We start from the raw sequence: 9,225 nt of genomic DNA on the forward strand, positions 1-9,225 counted from the left end.
CTTCAAATTTGGACTATCAACAGCCTACGTTGGAAAACTTTTTGAATTCAGTCTACACTTATCTTAATTTACCTTATTTATTTTCTTACTGTTAAGTTTATAAAGATACTGTGGCGAACATGTAATTAGAAAATGTGATGTAAATAAAATAATCACACAATAATTGTATGTTAAGAAATAAACCACTGATTGCACTACAGTTATCCTTTGCGAAAAGAGATCTAACATAGAAGAGTCATTGTCATTATAAAATAGAAGGCTTTTGAGGGTCTGAAAATAGTAATTTAAAAAGGCATATTTATATCGCACCGAATCTGCAACATATGGAACATGGAACAGATATCTAAGAGAACAAAATCTAAAATGAATCTAAACGTTTTACGAGATTTCCTTGCTTATCGGAATTGTCATGTCATAATCATTTTATCCCCTTTACCGCTTGCGCATTGTGGGATTTGCAGAGTCTGAACCAGATATCTCGCTCTTGGACCATCTCCCTTCTCCTACTGCTGTCCATTTCCCAAAAAGTTGTAGGTCAATGCTCCTTTAACTGTAGGTAACTGGGAGTGGAACTTCATGAACCTCTGTTTTATTTATCCTCTATTGTCTCTATTTGTAATTCCCAATACAATATACTGTTTCTTACAAACCCAAGGACATCCACTGTAATTCTTACTTTATTTTTAAAATATTGCAATTTTTTCCTTTTCGTAAAGGATGCCAATCCACAGATTTCACAAGCCATACATCAGCAGTGGCCTGAGAATTGTTTTAAAAAGAAGAATAGCTCTTTCTGATTTTAATTAGAATTTCATATTTAGGATAGGATATAACATTGCTAAGCTTGCGTAAGTTTAAGTTAGTTTGATGTTGATATGTTGGTTCCAGGTAAGGCGGCGATCGAGGTGAATTCCTAGATATCTTACTGTTTCACTGGCAGGATTCCATTTCACATTTTTGCCTTTAAGTATCAGTTCTGGTGGGTCTGGTGGGCGTTAAAGAGTAAAAACTTTTTTTTTTTCAATGTTCAGACTAATCATCCTTTTTATGGAATTATTGTTCTAGTTCATTAAGGTGACTTTGCAGAGTATTTCCAGCTATTATTTTGTCATTATGTTGAAAGAACACACTGCTGTGGACTAAATGATGTCGTGAACATAGTAGTTAAACAGAATGGGAAAAAGGACTGAATCTTCTAGAGTACCAGCAGGGATTTGTCTGAGGGTAGAGTTCGTGTGATTTACCCAAACAGAATATGTTCTGCTGTTCAGGAATGAGCTCAGAATGTCGTATAAGTACTTTGGATTATCCACCCGGTTTAGCTTGTATAGGAGACCGTGATGCCAGACATTATCGAACGCTTGTTTGATAAATTTTCGTCGATAACTGGAATTCAAAATTATGCACGATAACGATACTTCCCCTTAATATAAATTTCATATTAAGGTAAATGAAAGTAAACAATATAAATAGAAAGATAGAAACTTACATACAAGATGTTCTCATGATGAAATGAGAATCTTGAAAAGGTAAGATGTAAAAAGATGTTGGTATCCAATAATTTAATTTTTCAACATACGAAATAATGCAATCCAAAGGCAAAATGTTTTTCCCCTTAAACAGATTATTAATTTTTTGTTTGTTTCTTCCATGTATAGTAACAATACTTATTGAATCTAATAGTTCCCTTTAGAACAAGTTTTCCTGAGCTCAAACTCGAAATGCTTTCATTAGAGGTGGCTACTAAATCACTACGGAGTCCATCCGAGCGTGCAATGTTTAGAAAAAAAAATCAGGAATGAACGGTTGAGAACAGACTATTCAATCATTTACTGGTTAATATCTGGCTGGGATAGGTTGCCTAGAGTGGATAGGAATGAAAGAGTGGCTGAGAGCGGTTGACATCAAAGCAATAATTGACTGGGGACTGTTCCCTCCTTCCTGGCACGTGATTGCAGCCCTAATCGCCGGCTCCCTACAGCTCATAATTGACTCTATTTCACTCCTTTCACCCGATTCCTTAACTCCAGGCCTCTGCCGTTCGAGTCATTTACAGATCGGACGTCCTCAGTAACTCAACACTGCTTCCTGTCTTCCTCCTCGCCCCTCTTCAGCTCCCAAGGAGAAAGCCTTTAAATTATCACAGCCTGTCAAACAATAAAGAATAGACCGCCTTGTAAAAGTTCCCCCTATTGCTACTGTACACTTCTTCAATATATCTCGTGTCTGTTGAAGAAAGAAAAACAAGCAAGGAGGTGAACTTTTAATTTACATATTAGTATATCAAAGATTACTGATGGCAAAAACATTATCGATCGATATTAACATCGAAAGAAAAGATCGGTGTCACCGATACACCGCTATAAAAATATCCATGTTTCTTCTGTTATTATTAATTAAATTTAGTAACTTATTAATATTGATTTTTAAAAACGTCAAATTTTATTTTCAATTTCTGTTTATCCAGCAGCTCATTTTTTATCAATCACCGGCCTCATAACATTTCGTATGTTTGCTCATAACTTTCATTAAAAAAAAAAAAATTTAATGTTTCGTAATTCATCAAACGCAATATCAACAGTTTACATCATGTAATCTAAACAACTTCAAGTCGAGTTTTCATCTGACCGACGAAAGAAATAATCTAAACATGAAAAAAAAAAATATCTGAAACAGCCCTACATGGAATATAATAATCAACATTTTCCTATATATAGCCCTATAAATTCCATCATCATTGATTTGAAACTATTCTCGGTTTTTGATGATTCTCGCATGAAAAGAAGTTATATTTTAATTGGAATAACATAGTAATCTGTAGCTAAATTTTATTCGATCAAGAAATTCAAACGCGACATACAAAGTGCGTGTGGATGGGCGTAAATAGGGATCACCAAGGATGAACATACCCTCTCCCCTGCCATACACACCCTAAATAATTTTTGAAAAACAAAATGCTAAAAATTAATAAGGAGGTGGATATTCTGTCCAACAGCAACCAATAACAATGTTTCACTTATTACTGTTGAACCTGTCCGGCACCAAAGTCTTCAACAGGGACATCATTACGAAATAGGTTTGGGAGATATTCCCTTCCACCAATGATTTTAAAATCCAAGAGGTTGATAAATTTGAGATTTTTCGACATAATTGTGGTAAAACATGACACAAAGATGTTATTATACTCCATTTTTTTTCAAAAGCGCAATTTAGATTGGTCAGTTTTCCAGAAATGTTCCGGAAAAGAGTAAATTTCAGGGAATACTTCCCATGATTCCGATAAGCATAGGAGACCATCCTAGATGGTTCGGACCCCTTCTTCGGATGGATCAGAAAAACATATGAGACTCGTGTGGAAGAAAGAAGGCCAAGAGGAAGACCACGAATTTCCTGGAATGAGAGTGTTAAGGAGGCGGGAAATGGACTGCAGTAGGAGAAGGGAGATGGTCCAAGAGCGAGATATCTGGTTCAGACTCTGCAAATCCCACAATGCGCAAGCGGTAAAGGGGATAAATTGATTATGACATGACAGTTCCGATAAGCAAGGAAATCTCGTAAAACGTTTAGATACATTTTAGATTTTGTTCTCTTAGATATCTGTTCCATGTTCCATATGTTGCAGATTCGGTACGATATAAATATGCCTTTTTAAATTACTATTTTCAGACGCTCAAAAGCCTTCTATTTTATAATGACAATGACTCTTCTATGTTAGATCTCTTTACGCAAAGGATAACTGTAGTGCAATCAGTGGTTTATTTCTTAACATACAATTATTGTGTGATTGTTTTATTTACATCACATTTTCTAATTACATGTTCGCCACAGTATCTTTATAAACTTAACAGTAAGAAAATAAATAAGGTAAATTAAGATAAGTGTAGACTGAATTCTAAAAGTTTTCCAACGTAGGCTGTTGATAATCCAAATTTGAAGATGGAGATTTCATACTATTCATCCTAATAGACACAAACTTGAAAATAATTAGTTAGACCATGTTATAAGAAAAATATTCGAAGGTCTCAATCTAGACGCAAGTTAACACTTACCAACAGAGTAATAGGGTATTCAAGCTGACAATCCTCTTTTAATATATTTCATGTAGGTAACAGAAACTCAAATCAGAGATATAGATTATTACAATACTACTCCCGAATCCAATCCAGTCCAAAATCCTTCGTAACATCGTTAATACTCCTTACTTTGTCACAAATCAAGTCATCCTTCACGACCTCAATGCACCATATGTTGCCTATTTAGCCAGAACCAGATACCAATCCTTCCATGATAAACTTCGCAACCACCCAAACCCACTTGTTTCTAACCTGGCCTCTCCTTAATTATCTAATAATCCTCCTAGGCGTCTGGGAAGAAAATGGTCTGGAGATCTTCTCTAGAAATATTATTGGTGTTCTATCAATGGGTAGATTCTCCACATTTTTGTATCATGTCAATTTATTACTAACAGCAAATTTACTTGTTATATATATTTTATACGGTTGTAAATAGCAATAAATTAATTATAAGAACTAAAAAGATTACAATAACTGCCATGGAAAAAAAATAATTTTCAAATTCTTTCATATTTTACATTCATCCAATGTTTATTACTATTGGTGATGAGAGATGTGTTAATTTATTCAAATGAACAAAATTAAAGGTTTTTACAATTTTTTATTTTTTCTTGCAATGAAAATTCGTAACTAACGGTTTATTAAGATGTGAAAAACGATTAAAAACTTTGTTCCTGCCTAAAATACAGCAGTTAAGGAAAATATAACAAAGCAATGTACTAAGAAATAAGATCAGAAGAGATCGAGCGCTTCCGTCCATTACCGATTTTCCTGTCTGCTTTAGATAGCTGCATGAAAGTTATTTTCTTTTTTAGTCATTTATAAAATTCTTTCATAGTTTATATTTATCCACTTTATATTACTATTAACGATGAGAAATAATTGAATATTTCTTATTAGTTGGAAAATTGAATATTGAATATTTTAAACAAAATTATAGGTACTTTAAAAATTGTATTGTTAAATATTGTATTAAAGTCATTTCATATTTTTTAATTAATCAGGATACTAAACATTATTTGATTGTTTATTGGTATACCGTGTTTAATCAAAATTTTTGAAAAAATGTGGAAAATCGATTCTAAAAACTGACATTTCTGCCAGCTGAAATTATCAAAAAAAAATCTGTAGCATCCCTGGCATATAAACTAGGCTTGAAGATTTAGTTTTAGTTTTGTACATTTAATCTTTTTTTTTCTTTTTTTTTTTGAGTAGGCTGTTCTCACAGAGGCCATTTTGCGAGACTTGGTTATTCGGACTCTGGGACCTCAAAATATTTATTAAACACACGATTTCAAAATTTTTCAGGAAGAAAAACAGATGGTTTAATTATTTAATTAATAAAATAGCTAGTAATAATTATTTATAACTAAGTAATAAAACAATATGAGGCATCTAATCCATCGATCCAAAACTCATATATAGCTATCAGTCAAGAAAGAAAAAAGGGCTATTGAAGGTTTATGATAAATCAGTGGGAGGGTTGGGAGCCCTGTAATCTTCTCGAGAGGGCTTAGGCAGCGTTTGATCTCCTAGACTTGCATTTTGGCCACTGCTTCACCAGCACGTGTCTTGCAGACAATTTGACAAAACAAAAACAATGCGATCCACAAAGGGGAGACTGTGTAATAATTAAGTTAGATCTATGTTGGGATTGAACCTGAAAACGTATATAAAAAGCTTGAGAACCAAAAATGGTCATGAAGATATACTCCCTAGAAACATTCGGTCTCTATTGAAAATAATCTTCCAACTGAAAAAAAAAATTAATAATTAATTAAAAATTAATTAATTACTCCCAGTTGCCGACAGTTAAAGGAGCTGGGAACAACAACCTGGGAAACCCAACCTCAACCCGAAGACTGAAGCCCAGACTGCTGCAGAACATTCTTTTATCAATTTTAATAAATATGAAATTAATTCATAGTCACACTACCTTTATTTTACTTTTTATTATTACTCATTTTATTTATTCATTATTATTATTTTTTATTATTTTTATGTTTCTAATTTAATTCTAATCTCTCGTCCCTTTTTCAAATTAACTTGTTTCTTTTTACTATTAGAGGGCAATTATTTGTTTTATTTAAGTGTACCAATATCATTATTTTTTGTTATTAATTTTACTTTCTTCTTTTATTAAAAAGCATTATTCCTATCTATTTATTTTGTTTTATTTTTTTCTTCTTTTAAAAATAACATTGTTTATAGTTAGTAAAAATCTAACTATTTTAATAACATTTAAATTCATTCAAAAAATATTGCATAAAGTTTGTGTTCATTATATCACATTCGTATAAATAATAATTGTCTAAGTGTAATTTTTTTTTTAATTTACAGAGGTCAGTTCTAAAAGAATATCGGAAATTTACTAAGTAATACTCCCTAGGAAAATCGAAAAAAAAAAAGGTCAAGATTGTTGGGAAATTTCAGATTTTGCAAAGCAATTTACTTAACAATTTACTTTATAGGTCATCTGGAAAGATGTATTTTCAGTGCACTGAAATTTGGATCGATAGATGGGGATAAGAATAAAAAAAAATGGGCATAAAATTATAGAAATTTTTTTCAGTTTGGAATATATTGAAAACATTCAATCAAGATGGCATATGCCCACAAATTAATAGTAAGTACTTGATAAAGGGCAGAAGAGCCCGAAACGTTGTTCGGACGATATAATGAATAAAGAAGTAATAAAAAGGGTATAAATTCCGGGAAAAAAAAGGAATAAACTTTTATCTGTTTTATATTATTTATTTCGAATTAAACAACTTTTTTTCTTTGAAAATGTGTTCCTAAATAAATTTATTTTCCCGAAATAAAATTATTTCTGATTCATAAACCTGAACCAATTTAATGTATTTCTATTGACCCAGTCTACCCTTAACATTAACATTTTTGAATAGAAATGTCATTAATCTGATTGAGTTCTCATTCATTTGTCGTATTCAAATTCCGGGATTGTATTTTGAAGGATATGACATAGGTCCAGCTCTATTGCGAATATTATTTTGTTCACAGTCCCCTACATTTGAGATAATGGTTTCTTAAAAATTGAGAGAAATATTTATAAATAAACAGCGACCCGTATATAACTGACATAATTAAATAGTATATTTAATGATTTTTCCATGAAATTATTAATTAACTTTACTATTATCTATCTGCATATTACACAGTGGATAACTTGGCTGAAAAACAGGCAAGGAAAACCCAACTAGTATACGATAATGTTGACAAGAGTTTGATTGACGATGGTCTGCAGGAGGAATCTGAACTCATTGTAGCTTCTATAAACTGATTTCATACGCTATCTAGCTGTTACTAATGGTACTATAAATTCTCTAAAACACCATTAGATGCTACTAAGATCAGTCTGTCGCGAAAGTGTACCGTTTATAACCACTAAATAGTATACACTACTGCAGCAGAAAACTTGGAGGTTAATAATCTGTTATAAAAGGGTTAATACAGATACATTATATTACATAATATCAGGAATAGATTGACAACCCTATCAACATTCACCTTCCTTAAATCCTTTCTTCCCACACAATGTTTAATCATTGGGAGAAGGCCCCTCACCTCCAAATTTTTAAAATTGAATCCACATGGGACAACACAACATAACACCAGCTAATTTCATTGTACAACTTCAAATACCAATGGTAGAAAACAATTAGAATTATGTAACCATACATAATGCAACCTACTAATTTCATTTTATTTTGTTTTAGAGGGATCAGAAAAAAAAAATATTTCATACAAGTAAAAGAATGTACTTTGATTTATATGAAAGCATAGCAAAAATCCTAACCCTATTTTATATTTCATGGAATATTTCAGTATTGAACACTAACACAGTGATTTCTGTTATTTATTTATAAGGTTTGAAAGAAAGTGTTTATTGAATAGATTTTAGTTAACATACAAAAAAAATTGTTTACAAAGAAGAAAGTACAAACTAAACAGGAAATCCGTAAAAACTTTCTTTCCAACTTTATAAAGAAGCTAACAGGTGGAAGCAAGCAATATTTATTACTCTTATTATTACATACTACTATTTAACTAACTAAATAATTTTTACCACTTTATATTTGACTTTAGAGACAAAATAGCATTCATGAATGTATTATTTGGATAAAAGGTAATGATCTTGATGAAAACAAATCAATATTCTATATTTTGAGAAAAGGAATAGGAATAATTAGGGTAGTGCACTTTTATTTCATCAAGACATCAGGTGAATTATACTAACTAATTTTGTTTATTGAGCACACACACTTCTCAAATAGCAATAAAACATATATATTTCACTTCTTAAAATCATCTAAGTTTCATCCTTGTTACTAGTATTAATATCTGAAAAAACAAAGTTCATCACATCACCCTTCCAAGCTAAAATAGTATTTCAAGCCTTTCATCTGTGTGTCTTTCCTCAAACTGACTGGGTTACAGATCTTTCCACCATTTAGATTACAGTTTTATTGAAACACAATTAATTTTGTGTGCAATTTATTATTATTATTATTACTTATTTCTACTACTTGAAGGTTATTGGAATTGAGAATGTATCTACTATTCTTAGGAGTGTATTACATCCTTCGGAGTGAAGAGTGAACCAGCATTGGAGTGTGAAAGAACGAAAAAACTTAAGTTAAAAAAAAATAAAATAACTTAAGAAGGATTGACTTATTAATATTATCTTTAACATGTATTATATTGACTCATAATGTAAATAGTTTGTTATAACATTGTGACAGACCGTTTTATAACTAATCCTTCTATTTAAAGTTGTCATAACTGTGTTTGAGAACCGTTAAAACTTCTTAAAAATGTGTAGTTAAAGAAACAAAAATGATCGTATTGAGTTTTAGAGAAAAATTAGTAGTTCGACCCAAATCGTAACATGTATTAAGTTAGTCCAAAGAATAAACCCTTGTTGAAATTGTAAAGAGAATGAAATATAATAATTTTTTACTAAATTATATAGTCATGTGTTCTGGAATCTGCTAATAATAAGGTATTTAAATATAAATTAAAAATAAACCAACAACATATGACATATGAAGGTGAGTGATATATAAATTACTACTATTAATAATAGTCACACATAAATATTTTGAAAATTCAAATAATTGATTCAAATGAT

This window comes from Halyomorpha halys, unplaced genomic scaffold, assembly GCF_000696795.3.
Source record: "Halyomorpha halys isolate HHAL.00 unplaced genomic scaffold, Hhal_1.1 Scaffold481.1, whole genome shotgun sequence".
In the NCBI taxonomy this organism is placed as follows: Eukaryota; Metazoa; Arthropoda; class Insecta; order Hemiptera; family Pentatomidae; genus Halyomorpha; species Halyomorpha halys.